Source organism: Lissotriton helveticus, chromosome 1_1 (assembly GCF_964261635.1).
Source record: "Lissotriton helveticus chromosome 1_1, aLisHel1.1, whole genome shotgun sequence".
Lineage (NCBI taxonomy): Eukaryota > Metazoa > Chordata > Amphibia > Caudata > Salamandridae > Lissotriton > Lissotriton helveticus.
Genome location: NC_136057.1, coordinates 811,730,474 through 811,746,244, shown reverse-complemented (window position 1 = coordinate 811,746,244; position 15,771 = coordinate 811,730,474).

Below are 15,771 nucleotides of genomic sequence, written 5' to 3'. Positions count from 1 at the left end.
TCAACCACTTAATTATCTTGTTTTTCAATTCTGTGTGTGACTCTTTCTCCGCTGGCCTAAGTTCGGGTGCCCCGGCAAAAACAACAACATAAGGGCATGCTTCGGGGGGCAGATTTATATGTGGTGGTGCAGGATGATCAAGTCTGTCATTCGGTTCATAGCCTGTCGGGTTTGTTTCGGTGAAAACATGAGTTATTAGGTTTCCTATTTGTGCTAACAGCGCATTAGTTCGCTGTTGGGCCTAATCGGTGTCCTTTGTCCCCACCTTCTGAATGTTTCCCCTCACTGCCTGGGCTGTGGGTTTAGGTGTTACATGGACTTGTGCGATGGTGCATTGCTCATTGCTCACACAGTTATTTTTGCCGACTGTTTGTTCGGCTGGCATAGTGTCTCTTGGGGTGCGATTTGCTGTTAGGTTATAGTCTGTAGGGCCCTTTGACCTTCCCTGTTTTGCCAGTTCGTTTATCATTTTATCTAGCCTGCTAATTATTGGTTTTAGTTGACTCATATTAAAAGTTTCCAGGCGTATTTGGAGGTCTCCTATTACTTCATCCATCCAACCTGGTGGAGTTTGATGGTGCGCCCCTACTACTTCTGTCACCGCTACCTCCCTATCTTTTGAACCGTGTATGACCATACTTTGTTTGTTTTTCTGGGGTTAACCCTTCCTGCAGCCCCCTTGTTTTGATTTTCTACTTGGGGCGTTATTTCTATTCCTATTTGTATCTGTAACCGCTTCTTCTACCACCTGCGCACAAGGAATAGCGTCAGTAGAGTTTTCCAAGGTGTCAGTGTGAGAAGTTGCTGATGTATTTAAATCAATGGGTTGTGTAGGTGTATCTGGAATAGATAGACTTCGCTCTGTACGCTCAATCTCCCTATTGACTTTCCTCAACATCAGGTCAATAGCGGTAGGTTGTAACACAACATTTGGTTCAAGCGCTAAAGAGTTCGGGGTGCGAGTCAGAGGTGCTTTGCCGGCGCAGAACGTGTTTTCGTTCTGTTAGACATGACAAAAACAGGGAGAGAGGAGGGTGTAGGAGCTTACACTGTCACCTGCCCTCCGCTGCACTCCCTCCTTGGCTAGTAAGCTGGTGAGTGAATCCCCCCTACTTTATAACAGAATATGTGAATTGTCTCCTCCCCCTTCCACGATTGCACAACGATTTATAGTCCACTATTTGTACCATCTTATGTACTAGGAATCAGTTCAAAATTAGATGGGAAACTTGGTATCGTGCTAGTAAGAGGGGTTTAGTGGTAAGGTACCTCTGGAACAGTCACAAGGGGGTGGCCCAGCCCAGCCTCTTCTGGCCGCTGATGGTCGCAGATGGTCCCGCCCTTGTCCCGGGCTTCTCCCGGCGTGCACCCGCACGCATCCCGCAGGACGAGGGACCGAGGGAGCCTTTATGCGCCTCCTGGCGCTGCCCTCTGACGTCTGCTGCTGGTCACGGGAGTGGGAGGGGCCCGGCAGAGCCAAGCCCAGCCGGAGGAACAAGCGGAGCAAAGCCCGGCCCTTGGATGCTGGTGCAGTGGGGATTCGGGGCTCGGCGGAGCAAAGCCCGGCCAAGTGGATCTGGCGGAGCTACGCCCGGCCCTCAGGAACAGCTTCAAACGACACATTTTATTATTTGCAGTTGTGGTCATCGTGTCCTGATGCCTTTTCTGATTGTTTATTTTTTTTTTGCAGTAATAGTGCATTCAAACTAGAGAATCGACCTGGTTGGGTTGGTATAAGAGCCAGCTTTTGCAAAGCTCGGATTCGATTTGAATGTTTTCCTACCTTGGCCACAAATGTGATATAAACCACTTTTCTCTCTGCTCTCTTAGCACCTGATTACAAGATGCATGCTATTGGGTGAATGGGAAAATTGCTTGAGATATTCCTATTACCTTGCCTAAAAAAAACGCACCCTTACAATACAGTTACAAGTAAAACCCTATCGAATGGGGAATTCCCAGTCCTAAAACAACAGATATTCCCAATTCTATGGGGTTTAACAAATATATTTACCCCTGCTCTGAACTGGGACCTGTGGGTCGGGTGGGGACGCTGGAGTGGAGTTTGGGGAGTAAGGAGGAAAGGGGAATGTGTCTTCTGGCAGGTGGGATTATGGTATGCTACTCTCTGTTTGTCTTTCCGAGGATCCACTTGCCACGTTTTCCTGAGTGCCGAGGGTGAGCGAACAAGCAGTGAGCAGCGAGACGCTTGAGGCCGCAGCAGCCGAGCTCACGGTCGGGCTTTGCTCTGCTCGACTTCTGCCGGGGTCTCGAGGACTCGAGGTCTCCCCAGCAGCGGCACAGTCTGCAGATGCACCTAACCACTAACCACAAAGAGACCTCCGTAGCGGCGGGCAAAATTCGGGAACGGCCCGGTCGCGGCGGGAGCCGCGGGAGCATTGTGGTAGCCTGGGAACAGCCAGGTGGTGACGGGAGCCCAGCAGCGGCAGGAGCCGCGGGAGTGTTCTGGTGGCCCGGCAGCGGCATCAACAGCAGGCAGAACCCACGGAAAGACCCCCCCAGAGGTGAGGCAGCAAAGTGGCATGACGAGGTGAGGTTCATAGCATAGCATTAGCGTTTTTGGGACGCTCTGCCCTCAGCTCTGTCTCCTGTCTCTTGTGCCTCCTGTGTACGGCCACAACTGGACATAATCCCCTCTGCATCTGCCAGGTGTACCTCAGCTCTTCTGACGCCCCAATCACGTTGCCATTGCTGTGTCCGGCGGAAAAGGAGGTGCGAGGAGTGAAGAGCGAGGAGTGAATTGGGAAGCGGAGCGGGGAGCAGCGGTACCGAGCCGGTGAGCGATATTCAATAATCCGCCAGTACTGGCACATCCGCTGGCACACCCGCTCCAGTCCCCCCGCTCCCCTAAGCTGCGATTCAGATTGCGATTAAGACCACGGCGCATCGCACAGCGCATCACAGCGTCACAATACGGGTTCCGGTGCGAGCAGGCAAACTCCCGTAAAAACTCCCTATAAACATTTAAAACATTTTAAAACATTTAAAATCTCTGCAGCCCCTTTCTATCTCGACACTGTGGGGGCCTCCCCGTCCCGCTCCGTCCAGGACCTGCGGATATCTACAGGAGCAAGGACGTGAGGTTGAGGCAGGCTGAGGCTGAGGCCGAGGCCGTGGCATGAGGCCCGAAGCATGAGGATTTCGTCTGCCAGTCCCGCGGCACCTGACCAATTCCGCAGCACAACGCTGCAATTGTGGTAATTGTGGTAATTGCTTCATTCCATTCCATCCCATCTCTGCTCTCCAACTCTGTTCCAGCATACCTTGCCTCCCGGCGTTCTCTAAGAGTCTCTGAAAAGCTGCATCAGAGGCTCTGAGCTTCCACCTATCTACTATCTACAAGCCACACGAGAGGTGAGAGCCGGGCTGGGCGTGCGCGAGCGCGGCAGCCGTTAGAGGCAGCTGCTAAGTAAGAGCCGGGGGGCAGTGAGCCAGGCAGGGCTGACTAGGTCTATCCCTGCCGGAGGCCCGTCCCTGTGTGCCCCGCTCGCCATCTATTTCGCTTTTGCCATTTGCTATTGCTGCCTATCAGCGGCCTATCAGCGGCACACTCTACCTGAAAGGCTTTTCATAAAAAAGCTCTGAAAAGCCTCTTCCGAAGTGTCTAAAAGCGCCAAGAGCACTTCTTAACCCAGCGCATTAGAGACTTTTTACGACCCTGGGAAAAAACTGTGATGACTACACCCCAACTACCAACTTATTCTCAAATCACTTTGCAATCTTTTTAAAATCTGAAGTGATACTGGTTTTCTCGACACCTTGTTTATCTGTTTTTCCACTATAATGCGCACTAGGAGTAGCTCTCAACCGCTAAACACTAACCGCCCTCACAAGTCCGCCAAGCGCCAGGAGTCTAAACTGCTATATCCACAAGAGACTGGTAGGGGTCCCCAATCTCCCCCCCGCCATCTGTACTTGGAGCGAGCAGAAGAGGCCGACGTGAGTCTTCCAAAGCACTCACCGGGCCGCCTAAAGGGTGATAAAATGGCACTCAACCATCCGCAAACAGCTCACTTGCAGTACTTAGTAAAAACTAAAAATAACAGCACTGCTGACATCAGAGAGCACTTTCCCAGGATCACCAAATTAAACCAAACTGCCCCTTATCCTCAATGCGGAACCCATGGAAAGTCCCCCCAACAACCATTAGCATTGCCAGCTCACTCTGACTCGAGGTCTCTCTACCCTGAAATAATTATTCAACGCAAGACCTCCGCTTCTGCCAGCGCACTGGAAAATCATCATCAAGGCACCCCACCCATGATGTGTCCCCTCTATTGTCACCACCTGAGTCCCAGCCAACTGGGCTAAGCACAAATAAATCGCTTGGAACCCAACGCCCTTTGGCAGCACCAATTCCATCCACGGTGCTGCCCACAGAGAGCTCAACCAACATCTTCGAACCTAAAAACGAGTTCCCAACTCTCAAGTGGGAGAGCGGAAACTGCAATTATAACGTCGAGAATTCGACATGTGGCAAAGACGATTCTATAATATGGGTCTCAACACTCCACCCCCCAATCAAAGCAGTAAGGCCTTCATCATTGAAACCCTGCCTACTACGTGAAGACGCGATAAATTCGTTGAAATGCCCACTGAATGACTCCTCTCAAATAGATAGTTTCGACCTTCCGTCACAGACATCCACCCAGTTCCTCAGTGGGGTACCAGACCCCCCCTGCATCAGAAACAGTGATCTGCCTACGGCAGCATCCAGCGTAAGCCCATTAAAAGGGCTTCCAGCAACCAGCCTTAGCTATAACGCTGGCACTGAAAATTGCAGTCTTATCTTAAGTCAAAACAAAAACTTTCCAAATGAACAAATCAACACACCCACTAAATCACCCTTGGCTCATAATTCAGTCACTGCAAACAATCTACTCCCTAAAGACCTTGGGCTTGGACCCGACTTATCCCAATCCAACCTAGGAATGCAAAAAATCGAGGCACTTCTGTCAGTCACCAATAGAGCTTTGAGCACTATGACCTGTGCGGCTCACATGCATGCCGACAAACTTGACACCCAGATATCCATCCTACAATTGGTGGCCGACTCCATAATGGGAATCGATCTAAAACTAGATCAATTAAATTCACTTATACGAAGAGCTCAAACAAGCACGATCCAAAACCATGCGCCTGAAGCGAACCTGAGCATGGAACCAAATGCAAATGCAAATGCACACCCAAAACACGGCCAAAGTACCTGCATCTGCGAGCCTTTATTGAACAAACTTGAAACCCTACCAGAAATAATGTCTACGCTAATAGAAGACCTGAGGATGAAGACCCAAGTCAGACCACAGATGCCTAGCATTCCCCTCACTTACCTTCGAACTTTGGAAACTCAAAGGCGATCAGACCCACGCTTTAAAAGCCCATCCCGCCGCACCAATATCCACACCAGTTTAAAGCTGGACCACTCTCCACCTAAACTGATACTAAACACCCCCCTTGAACAGCCTTCCTACGTGCCACCGGTTTCTGTTGGCAATCTATCCTCACAACTATCCAATGCCACAAAAACAACTACGCAGTTCCTCCAACCTTATCAAGCCATCATATGCCTACTACCAAGGCTGACGACGTTCAAAAAGCAAGCACCAACTTATCCAGAAAAAACAAGAAGAAACTAAATAAAGCAAAATAAAAGGGCAACGCACTAACACAATGGCTTGGAACAAAAGTGGGTAAGTCCCCAATCAACTTGACTAACCAGGCAGAAAAATCAGCAGTCTCTCAAAAAGAAAAAAAAGAAAACTTGAAAACCCCAACGAATTGTGCACAGCCACTAGTAGATCACAAGTCTCCTGGTAATTGCCAAAAGCAAAACGTAGGTCTCACAAAACTATCTGATAATAGCTCCTTGCCTAAAACTGTTGCAGTACACAAATCCGCTATCAAGGACCTAAGTCCAAAAGAAGGAAAAGTGGCGGGCGCCTCATCTTCGGTTTGCCTGGGAGAGGAAAAAAACCAGCCCAAAGTTAATGCAAATGCAGACCTCTTTGACAGTAAAATACCCTGCCTATGTGAACCTCCAATGTGTGGCGAATCACTGAGAATGACCAGTCCTCTAATGATTAAATCAAGCGCACAAGCTAACGCAGAACCTCCGGGCATTTACTCGGACGGTCCCTGCATCAATCCGGCTTCACTGCCTCAAGATCCTTGCCTTGGACAACAACAGCATAGAAAAATACTGCTCTATCCGGAGTACGAATCTCAGGGACAATGGGATATCTTAAATAGAGGCAATTTTCCTAGGCTATGCCTACATTTGCCAGGTTTAGAAACCGTGAACACAACGGATATTGAGACAGTGTCCTTTTTAGACCCTGTCTTAGGACAAAGAAATGAGTCCACACGGGTAACCTTTTTTAATCCAGAACGCGGGGCCACGGCTAATGAAGAACAAAAAACAACTGAACGAATGGGGCATCCAGGCTAGCCCTTATATTAACACCAATTATCCATCCTTTTTAAAAAACCTTCCTGTCACAGCTACGTCTATCAATACCAGACCGGATCAAAAACAAATAAAGCATTCACTCCAGTCATCCTCAGTGCTGCGCGTTTTCCGGCAAGAGACAAAATCAGTTTCATGGACCGAGAGCCCACTGCAAGTAATCACCTCCACAGCAGGTGGCCCACGCAAATGTATATTAAAACCTCACAAATCAGAAGACTGGTCTTGGCTCACCCAGGCGCTAGGGTAGTGCACCGACTTCTATGCAAGGCCATAAACCTAACCACGAGACGGTCCATCGTCACTTAAACATTTGCTCTTGGAATATTCGGGGGCTCACAAAGGACAAATCAGAGCGATTAATTTCAGGTTTGCTAAAGACCCATGAAATAATTGCCTTACAAGAAACCTGGGCCCTGGAAAACACCATCTGGGAAGATTTCACTGTAATAGAATCCACTGCCATACCTTCCAAAGTTGGTGGCCACGCATCCGGGGGAGTGCTGATTGCCGTGAAGAACACGCTGACTACGAAGATAGAAATGCTTTACAGTGGAGACGGCACTCATGTTTTTATTAGCATGGAGATTGAGAGCCAGGCAAAGGGTAAACCAAAGCAAAAAATGATCCTTGGCTGCGTCTATTTACACCCAACAAAAACGAGGCGTGAGTCCACCTTGAGCACGTTACTACCAATAATGAACAATCTCGAAGCTCTCTATCCCGCCGACCTTTGGCTGATAATGGGCGACTTTAATGCAAATTTAATGGTAATCGATCCTACTCAATCCTCCCAAATAACATACTTTAATACAATGTGGGCAATTCCGGAGATAAGATCCCAGTATCAGCGAAAGGATATGAATGGAATAAACCTGGCAACAAAACTGAACCACCTTGGCCTGCGCATCCTCAATGGAAGGATGGCTACAGACCAACCGGCTGCCTACTCACACACATCCTCCTCTCGTATGGCCACTTTAGATTACATATGGATTTCATTAATGGCCTTCCATCTGGTGTCCCAATTTCTGGTAACGCCATCTCCAGACAGTGATCACGCTATTTTAACATGCAGCATCGCCCTCGGGCCACTACATCGTCCGAACATAAATCCAATAGGGACCGCTGCAGGACTGCAGAGTGTGAGGAAACTATGATGGTCTGAAAGCAACCAGGAAATAATTGAAATGGAGGTGGACAAGCTTATGACCAGAGGCCCCCCAGCTGCTTGCACCGAGGTGACAGCTCTCACCTGGGAAACAATACTGACTAACTTCAGAGATCGCTTTGCCACAAAACCGCCAAACAATCTCTCCAGGGACATTATGATTCTGACAACCTTGTCAGTGCAACAACAACGTATAAAAACTGCCAAGAGTAAATTAAACAAGCTACAAAGACTAACTGTCCATAACGAAAATGACCACAAACTCTTGAAGGATGATATCACGGCTGCGCGGAAAGCCTATAGGAAGGAACGCTTTACCCTAAAGAGACTAGAGGAAGACCAGCATTGGGTAACAGCCTTTGAAATTATAAAATCTAAAGATCAAAGGAAATTTTGGAACTGGGTTAACAAGGCCAGCAAAACCACCAAACCGCCTACCGCAACTAACATCTCCCCTGCGGACTGGGAAATCTATGTTAAAAAGCTCTGCACAGTACCACACGACCAAACCATTAACAGCCCGGCCTTTCTTGACCATCCAGTCAATCATGACGAAACCACCATCCCCGTCAATACACTAACGGACTATATAACTGGAATAATAAAGAAAATGCGCTCGGGTGGCGCCCCTGGTCCCAACGGAATTCCGACCCAAGTATTTAAAACCTCTGCTGGACGATGGGCCCGGATTCTGACACCCCTCTTCAAGGCTGGAATACTGGGTGGCCCCATCCCAATGTCTTGGCAAGGATCGCTTCTTGTCCCCTTTCATAGGAAAGGACCACGTTCTAACCCCGATAACTATCGGATGATAGCTCTTCTAGACGTGGACGGGAAGGCATATGCCAGCACTCTCTTAACTGCACTCACTACGTGGGTGGAAACCAACAACCTAGTTCCTTTTACTCAAACCGGTTTCCAAAGAGGCTGCCACATTGAAGACAATCTGATATGTCTTGCTCATCTGATGGAATCCACCCTAGCCGTAAAAGGTAAAACCTTACATCTTGGTTTTATCGACTTTCGAAAAGCCTTTGACAGCGTAAGTCGGCCAAAACTATGGGCAAAACTAGCAAGATGGGGTATTCCACAATCGCTACTGAAAGCATTAATCGCTTTACATACTGACACCTGGGTCAAAGTGCGAGTTACATCGAGCTGGTCGACCTTCAATAAAATATATACCACCAGAGGTTTAAAGCAAGGGTGTACCCTTGCACCAATGCTTTTCAACCTGTACCTCGCGGACCTCCCTGAATGGCTGTCATGCACTCGTTCTTTCCCTCCACGAATAGAGTCAAGAAAGATCCAAACTCTTCAATATGCAGATGACACCATCCTGTTAGATCAAACTCAGGTTGGTCTCCAGAGACTGTTCGACTCCCTCGCTCAGTACTGCAATATGAACACGCTTGAGATAAACGTGACGAATACTAAAGCAATGATAATATCATCTGGAAAACCCAAAAAGTCTACGTGGTTCATCGAAGGGAAAAGACTGGAATCTGTCACCGCCTATAAGTATCTGGGGGTGTGGATTGACCACAAAGGGAGACCCTCAGTGCATACTACCGAAATGCAGGCCGTTGCCCGTAGTCTGGAATGGGCCTTTATAAGAACAAAAAGTGCTCTTCACTCCCAAAATCTAGTACCATTAATAAAACTGATTGCCGCAAAACTACTCCCCACTATCTCATTTGGTGCAATAATATTCAAGGACAAAATGAATAATTGGTTGGACAGAGCACAATCTTCCTGTTACCTCAGGGTTTTCCGGTTGCCAAATTCTACTGCCCACGCCCAAATCCGGAAAGAATTTTCATTGTTTTCCCAGAGGTGGATAATGAGTGCACGCTACATTAACTATTGTTTAAAAACAAAGCACGCTAGCCCTCACTCTCTAAAGAGCTGTCTATGGTTAGTCTTTAGCAACCACAAAACATTGTGGAATAAATATCTGACGTCATGTCTAGAATCCCTCCAAGCAAAGGACATATGGTCATCCCCGTTGCCCATTGCAGCTAAATGAAAACTTCTAACCAAACAAGCAAAAAGTCTTTCAAGCGCCCTCGATGAGCAACGGGTCGCCCAGCTCTTTCATGGCCCCTGGGTCTCTAAATTATACACCCCGAAAATTCTCCCGTCGTATCTGGCAGCTTCTACGAAAGTGCATATAAAACTTCAATTGATGCGATTTCGTTTTGGTTTAATCCCGCTGATGGCATACAAGTTTGGCCAGGGGTACAGGAAAGGGGCATTATCTCAATGCCGCTTTTGCAAACAGGAAGAGGAAAACCGTATCCACATACTGTGCATTTGCCAAAAACTTCGAGCCCAAAGAAACTTCTGGTTGCGTCCCCTTTGGCTTCTTCTCAACATCAGGACCTGCCAGGAAGCACTAGATGCCTGCATGAGAGGAGACTCTCCGCAGTTGGCGGCTCGTTTTGTTAAGTTTATTTTAGAAATTAATTCCCCAAAACTTGCTTTAGACCCAGCATGAGTTCCTTTCCTGGTGACATTACTGTACGTTTTTCTTTTTTTTTATTTACAATTTTTCTGTTTTAATTGTTTTGTGCACCCTTTTACTCTTAATGTGTAACGTCTATTTCCGTGCATGTACATTGCAATGATTTTAATTAATTGTGCAATAAAAACTTTTACTTACTTACTTACTACTCTCTGTCGAAAAAAAAAAAAGGGGAGGTGGCATTGAGGTGTGGCTCCTGCTGCAGCCAAAACGTTATGCCATTTTCGGGGCCTTAGACTAAATGTTATCATATATACTTGAGACCCTAGGACACCCAAGCTCAGGATACTTTTCCAAAATGTTTCAGTAGGGGATAATTGTTAGACATACTTATAATTATGTGGTCTCTTTACTGTCAACATGTTAAAGTAATAGCCTTTCCCCACTCTGAGGCAACGAAAGTCGTTGTTGTTCAACACGTTTTGAAAACCTACAATAACATCATAATAACTTTGAAGAATCAGATTTAAAATGTTTTTCTTTATCTAAAACTGCGCTCATACTCTCGGAAGCAATAACTACTACATCCCTCAATTGGATCAACTCTGCAAAAACTGTGCAAAATCAATTTCGATGTGTTTTGCGTGAAGTATAATATTTACATTTAGACCACCTACCCATCCGCACATGACTGTCATGTTCCCTACGCACAGCTGGGTTCAGAGTACTTCCATCACTGTGCTTGCATTTATAGCACACTCCATTACCAACACAGCCAGTGATTTCATCTGAAATAGATACCATCTGTCTATACTGGTTAGGCAGCTATTTAATTGCGTCCTAGGCATTTGAAGAGAAAAAAAGTCCGATGAAAACTCCGAGTAATGAGGGAGATTAAAATGATATCAAAAGACATTCGAAGTTTAGAAAATAAACACCTTAGGCTTTCAGCGGAAGGTAAATATAATTTTGATAAAATATTTTGTAAAACAATGTTTAATGAAGCTCAGATTAATGTATATGGGCATTATAAGTAGGTCAACATGTGTCCGAAAAACTGGCCAAAACAGCAGTATTTTGATTACAATATTTTGCAAAAATACGATGTGACTATTTGAGATGCCAGAGTCCGTTAGCTTGTTTTCATCCCTAAATTACAGTCGAAGTGTTATTTCTTTGCAACATCTGTTCCACTTTCGAAAGAAGCTTTAAATCTTGGCAAAAGGTTATCCAAAGCTGATAAATTGGCTTGCACTTTCCTCCGCCGTTAGGGTGTCCCTTTAACGAGAGAACATACACACAGTTACAAGGACCGTGATGAAATCTGAGGGTGGCAGCAATAATTGGTGCTTCAGGAAATACTTATCCAACTGCATCCAACCAGAATGACTACTCGTTAAAACACGTTTGTCACATTTAAAGTGTAGACTGACAGACCCCATGGGACAGTGCCTTTATTCTTTGAAGGCTAAAACTGATTTGAATAGAGAGCACGCGCCTCAATGCTAAAATAAGTAAACCATTGCAATAGTGCAAAATGCACGCATGCACTCAGTCATTATTTTACTTTCCATATGAAATCGAACTACTTTTTAATTACAGCAAAAAAGCACATAGCGGTCTATTTGTGTATTTAGTCATTGGAGAATTGTTAAAGCTGGTGTATCGGTGATAAATTATACCTAATAAAAATGCACTTTCCTTGAACAATACTGATTGTTATATTTAGACATAGCCCACATAATTAAAAGCAATAATTTTCTCTAAAATACACATAAAATATCATCAGAAAATGAGGTAGTACCGTTTCCTTGCCCCATTCTTTTCTTAAGCTATATTGATGACAGGCACACAGGCACGTGACAAATGATCACCTTTATCAGATAATTTGCAGGTGGGAATCTCAGCTACATTCCATAAATCAGTAGCTACACTAATGATGTACTGGTTTTTAGTCAGCAAAATTATGCATAATAGCCGCAGCTGTGTAATGTTTCTTTCCTTTCAAGACATTCATTTTGCACAGTTAAAAGCCACTTAAATCTGTACTAAGCTTATTTTGTGTTCCTTCATCTTTTCCCAAGTCTGCTCTTGGAACAGACGAGTTGTATTTTTTAGTTCCTCTACACAGTAAAAAAAGAGACCAAAAACTCAGTCGCCGAAGAAAGAGAATAAGCAATAATGGCTTCTGAGTGAAAGTTAAAGGATTTTGCAGAAACATCATTTTGCGCATGACAATTTATAATTATGGATCATGAAATGTGTGCGTGTGTGTTTTCAAAAGGAAACCACGTACAGACAAACCAACCTTAATGAAGTTTAAAACGTAACTTCGCACGAACACGGAAACGTGCAACAACAAACAATGTAGCCATGGGCTATGCCGGTGACCAAAAGAGGCAAATTAAAGTCCGTCACTCTGCCTTGTCTGACTAATGACAGTTGTCTCTCAGCAATAAAAGCCATAGCAAAATGCTCGAATCCCACTGAGTTTGTGGCTATTTCTCTTTTTATGACCTTGCACATGGCAAAATCATAAGGCAAATACCTTTGCAGTCAGCGTCTGGGGTTTTCTGTAAAAAAAAAAGCGCTCTAACTCACCAGTGGCATAGCTAGAGCTTCTGGCGCCCGGGGCTATCCCTCAGATTGGCGGAAGGGGGAGGTGGAGGGGGTAGGGCGTCTTTGCTCTGGAATTTGTTTGTCAAACTACAGGATGTATACTTTACTCAATCAAACTTGACTCCCGGCCTTATCTGTGATGGTAATGGGACAACCGCATTTCTACCACAGAATCTTTGGTTTATTTCTATTACTTTCCTTTAATATATAACAAAATGGATTCAGATATCCTATGACCAATTTTTTGCTTTTATTCTACATGTCCTCTTTCAGGGAATAGCCCTCGCTCCTTTATACTCTGACTCTGATGGTGTTACTCTTTCTATGGGTTTCCCCCAAAAAATGATTGCTTTATTCTTAAATCAGCTTTAATAATCTTTGACTTTCAGGTGTAAAGAATTTATTCAGACGTTCAACCAATGAACAGGACCATCTTCAGGACAGAAGAAGTGAATTAGGACTCGTGTATGAAGGAAGGTTTAATACTTTGTTATATGACTAAACACCCATTAAAATCTTGGGAATGGGGAAGCAGAACACTGTCCTCTTCAAACCGTACAGAGTCAAGCAATGACAGGAGCAAACTGCTGCAACTAAAGAAACCAACGAAACCTATTCTCGATTTCGCTGCTGCTGAAACTAGATGCACTTGGTCTGAGGAAGTTGGGAATGGAGCCCTGTGAAAAGAACTATTTTGGGATAATGTTCAGGGGCAGTTCTAAACCCCAAAATGAGGAGGCTCACCGCTCACCAAAGACCCTTTCCTCCCCTTATGACAACCGTTTTTAGCTCTTACCTCAGGCTCTCGTCGGTCGTGTGTAGAGTCCACAGTGGTGGCAGGGCCCGTACCGTAGGGGTTGTTCTGCTGCAAATCGCCCAGCACTTCCATGGCTGCCAAGGTTTCATATTGCTAAGTGTGACGTTTTCAGAATTTTCAGTGTAATTATGAGTGACATTTCAACTATGAGCGACACTATCTCCGTCACCACTGACCAGTGTCACCCTACCGTCACAGGCGAGTTAGGTGCTACTTCAACTATTTTGCGCGGCTCAGGGCTCCTGACAAGTACTGTGCACTATTAATGTACAATAAAGTAAGTTCTAATAATATGTGCATCTGTCTACTGATGTGAATTCATCAGCTGAGCTGAAGCCATTCTGCCAGTCTCTACGGCTTGTATTTATAACCCTGCACTCTTTGAAAGGGGCCTACCCCTATCAAAAGATTACTTGAATGCAGCGACACATGACACATAGAAAGCGTGGGGCGTGATGTGATCTCTGATAACTAAAGTTTAGTCAAATGTGGAGCAGGGGTCTAGGCGGTCAGGGTGTTTTTTAGCCAGTTCCAAACAATACAAAGGCTATGATGTTGACTTTTGTTCAGTGCAGTTTTTACAGTTGTGCACTAGCGGTGTCATTCTTTTGAACCATAAACACACTATAGTACCACCAGAATTTTTGTGGCCATTGCTCTCAACCTGTCAAAGTTGTGAGTCCCCTAACAATGAAATTGCAGGCCAACTCAAAATTAAGATTAAAATGTTTCTCCCAGCGCAATGAACTTTTAGGACCTTGAAATTGTTTTAGTGGAGCTAGCCAGGCCATCAAATGAAGGTCATGTGATTACAGACCCACACAGACAAACGGGCGCAGGTGCAGGGTACCACGGTTCACTCAGGGTACAGAGACGGCTCCACTCAGTCCACAAAAGTACCTTCATTCCTCTTTGAAAAAAAGTGCACTGTGCAGTTGAATTGACTGCCAGCCCCCATCACCGTGGATGCTACGACTCCTAACGCTGCAGCTGCATGATTCTTTCTCGCTCAACCCTGAGCAAACACAGTCTCAGGTGTAGCCGGTGGGGTGTCAGGTCTTGTTATGGATACCACGTGCCACTGCAGGTAAGCAAAAGGCCACGGGGGTCGAGTCTGTGACGTCGCAGGATACAGTGGCTTGGCGAGAGCTGGTTACCATTCCCCTTCAGCACTCACATCAGTGCACACTATAAAAACATTAGGAATGCAGCCCGAACCCGCTCTTATCTCAGGAGGCAGTAGTTGTACAAAATGAAAGAGTGCCTGGCTCGACTCACAATGTAGTCGCTAGTGACGTTCTAGCTACGTGGTTTCGGGTGCCTAAGCATAGATCACACCACAGCAGGCCTGTCTCAGAGAGCCATCCAATGCTGCTCTGCTGAGTGACGCTGCAGACCAGTGTGAACTTCTATTACAGGGCACAGCTAGCTGCCAGGGTTTCAGATTCCTTATGTGTGACATTTTCATAATGTCAATGTACTCATGAGTGACATTCCATGACTGTGAGTGACACTTTCTCACGAATAAAACTATTACGAATTGTCTTTAAACTTATGAATAGTTTGATCCCTCTGTATTTTAGTACGAGAACACCAAATCATGTAGAATTGCTATTGGTTGTTTACTGCGGAGTTGCCATTTTGCCCCATTAAAAGATTTGGGAACTATCAAAAGAAGGATTTAGCGTCTCAACGAAAACTCATTTTTGTACATAGATCTCCGAATGACAATCACTCCATTCTATTTACGTATGGTGTTTAAATACAGAAAGCAGTCTATTCTATTGTGTCCTAATGTGGCTACGTTGTACAAAAATAAATAAATAAAAGCCTAACGGCAAAATAGGTAGGTTTACGTTTAAAATCTTAAAGGCCATTATATTTCACCTTTATACTTGCATGTGTATGTACAAGAACACCTCTGAGAGCGTGGTGCGACAGCAGTTTCTGAGCTGCAGTGTGCTTAACCTTGCAATCTCTCACACCTGTGTACAGAAAATAAATTTTCGTGCCTCCCAGATAATTAACACTTCTTTGTTTTGAAAGCTCTGCTTGTGCTTTTCACGCAGCGTTTCTGTCGGCCAAATCCCTCTCCTTCACTGAACAGGGTAAGGGCAGGCCGCAGAAAACCCTTCCCTCATTCAATCCACATAGAAACAGCTGCCTTTAGGGCAGCCGCGGCCGATAGTGGGAATACCGGCCGGGCGGTG